At 47.1% G+C, this 2,954-nt stretch overlaps 1 long non-coding RNA gene across 1 annotated transcript; it reads right to left on the reverse strand.

Annotated features, from left to right (window-relative positions):
• Positions 1-285: 285 nt before the first annotated feature.
• Positions 286-1,361, reverse strand: LOC119010170. The gene is made up of 2 exons (XR_005071928.1): positions 1,152-1,361; positions 286-935 (listed from the first exon to the last, which is right to left on the reverse strand). It is a non-coding gene; the product is annotated as an uncharacterized LOC119010170 (long non-coding RNA).
• Positions 1,362-2,954: the final 1,593 nt, after the last annotated feature.

Consider the following 2,954-nt stretch of genomic DNA (forward strand, 5'->3'; position numbering starts at 1 on the left):
GACATCGAGAACGACTGAGAGAAAGAAAAAAAGAGCGAGAGGGGTAGAGGGGAAAATTACCACTCGCTCAGAAAGTCCCGAGAGGAAATGATGAGGAGTGTCCACATCTACGAGAGCTGACACCTTCTCACACACACACACACACACACACACACACACACACACACACACACACACACACACACACACACACACGCACACACGCACAGACACTCACACACACACACACACACAGGGACACCTGAGTCCTCTCCGTCAGCTGGCGGCGAGCAGTGCTGAGGGTGATATTGAGGATTATGAGCTGCAGATTTGTACATTAATAACTCTGCAGCGTCGAGGCGTTCATCACATGTGACACACACAGATGTTTAGACACTCCGACAATTAAAATCTGACATTTTCCCGACACATTTCATTGATGAAGAGATGAAGCACTGTGATGTACTGATATGTTTTTTCACTGAGGCCGAGGCGTGAAAGGAATCCATCTTTTCCCAAAGCCGCTAGACGACATGGACCATCAAACGTTTGTTGTCTTCTACAGATTGACATGGAAAAGACTTCAGGGCAGAACAAACAGGACAAATATCATCCAGAAGATAACAAATCTTAAATCAGCATTAACTCAAGCAGGAGATCTGATGGGAATCATGACACGAGCGAGTGATCCGGACTGTGAGACGATGTGATCCTGATGTCTGCATACATGACTTTCACAGTGTTTTACATCCTGTGAGAAGCCAGCTGGTAGGTCCTCCCTCTGGACATGTCCGGGTCTCGACCCTACAGGGAGGAGACCCCCGGGGGGCCCGATCCAGGACCGGCTGCCGGGAGAACATCTCCCATCTGTTCTGTGAGGAGATCCCACTGGAATAACTGAAGGAAGCCGCTGTAGCGGAGGACAACGTGGCTGCTCGTCCTGTCGTAACACTGACCTGGGAAAGAAGCTGAAAAGAGTCAAACGGAAGCTGAGCAAAAAAGAAAAAGAAGAAGTGAAAAAAATGGTTCCCTGGTAATTTTGAGGCACTTAGAGGAGCTAATGGGAATCACAAATTGCTGCACTGTGTTAGATGAAGTCCCACAAAACAAGCACTATTAGTTTAAAGTGCTGGCTTGGTTGTGGTAGATGGTGGATTAGGTTAAGTGCTGACCTGTATTAAGAGTCCTGTGTGATGAGGGTCATTTTGCTCCCTGCTGACCGAGTGTACAGATCTGATGGTGTGGACGGAATCTTTTAGGAAGTTACGAGGTGTTTTGTTGCAGCAAGTTGAATCGTTTTTCCTGTTAGTCAGAGCAGAGGGACACAAACAGGAGGCCAACCTTTCTCAAACAGGAGAAAGGTTGGCCAGGTGGGACAAAGAGCAGACAGGTAGGTGACGAGGACTAGAAGGGAAGAAGGGATGTACTGAGTAACTGATGAGGGAACGAGGAGCAGGTGCACAGGTAAGGGGTGGAGTCAGGTCTCATCTCACAGCGTGTTTCCCAAACTGCATCTCTGCATCTGATCCCAGGACAATGATAAAGTTCAAATCTCTGGAAATAACTCAACCTGACGCTCTGAGCGCTTTCTTGGCACCTCTGATGTTATAGAGTTGTTCATTCTTATATTCTTCTACGATCAATAAACACCGGTTATCTCAGCCTTCCTTTGAATCTTCCATCATCAGAGTCCAGCGAGCGTGTGAAGGAGACATGTGATGAGATTTCACACTCACTGGAGATGCACAAGCAGCAGGAGGTGACATACATTTAGATAACATATATACACTGAGTGAACATATCAGCGGCGAACAGCAGCGTGGGAGAGACAGAGGTGAGAATAAATCTCCCCTCACGCTGTTATTTCCATCTCAAACCGCTGCCTCATCTGTTTTTTTTCTGTTTTGCATGAGACAACATAGATTGACATTTCATCTACAGTGATTTCAGCGTTGCCTGTTCATGCATGAGACATCTTTTACAGCATACACGCTGTTTGCCTGAACTCTGACCTCATAAAGAAAGACGAGGCGAGGTAAAGACAAAATAGACTTTCTGAAGGAAGGAAGGATCACAGAGGAGCCGGGCCCGCTCCACTCTCAGGTCTGTCCTGTAAACATGAAGCTGCAGCCAGCTAACCTAGCTTAGCACAAAGACTGGAAACACATGGAAACAGCTAGCCTGACTGTATCTGAAGGAATTCACCCACCGACATGAAGACCAGGAATTTAATTTAAAAGTGACCTCAGTGAGACAGAAAACAATCCGTCTGACTGGATGTAAACTGACGGTGGTGTTGGAGAGACATCTGATGGAGAAAGTTCAGTTCTTGGGCTCACAAGAGCATCACGTGTTTCTCAAGTGTGTTCACAAGTACGACACTGATGATTAGAGATGTACGACACAGGACAGTGAGGTGCTGGAGTGGAAAGTTAAGAGGAGAGAGAAGATGAAGTGTGAGAACCAGAAAGTAGGAAAAAAATATATTAGAATAGAGAAAAGAAAGCAGCGAGGACGGAGGGACAGGAAGAGACGACGGCAGACGACTACTGATGTCCCACACACACACACACACACACACACACACACACACACACACACACACACACACACACACACACACACACACTAGTGTTGGGCAGTTGGGAGGGGGGCTATCAAAGACAGATAAGTAGCGTGGTGAATACTGATGCTGCTGTCTGACGCTCTGCTAAGAATCTGAGGAGGGTGAGGAGAGGATACAGGAACAGAAGAGGAAAGGATGGAGGGGAGGGGAGAAGAAGGAGAAGAAGAAAGGAGTGAGGAGAGAAAGAAGAACAAGTGATGAGAGGATGAAGGAAGGGAGGCTGTAGAAAGAGAGACGGGGGGACAGGAAAGGAAAGGATGGAGGAAACAGGAATATGAGGGTAAATAATAGAGAGGAGTGAGGAGGAAGTGAGGAAAAGGGCAAAGGAAGAGAGGGAGGAAACAGAAGT

The sequence above is a fragment of the Acanthopagrus latus genome, chromosome 2, assembly GCF_904848185.1.
Source record: "Acanthopagrus latus isolate v.2019 chromosome 2, fAcaLat1.1, whole genome shotgun sequence".
Taxonomy (NCBI): domain Eukaryota; kingdom Metazoa; phylum Chordata; class Actinopteri; order Spariformes; family Sparidae; genus Acanthopagrus; species Acanthopagrus latus.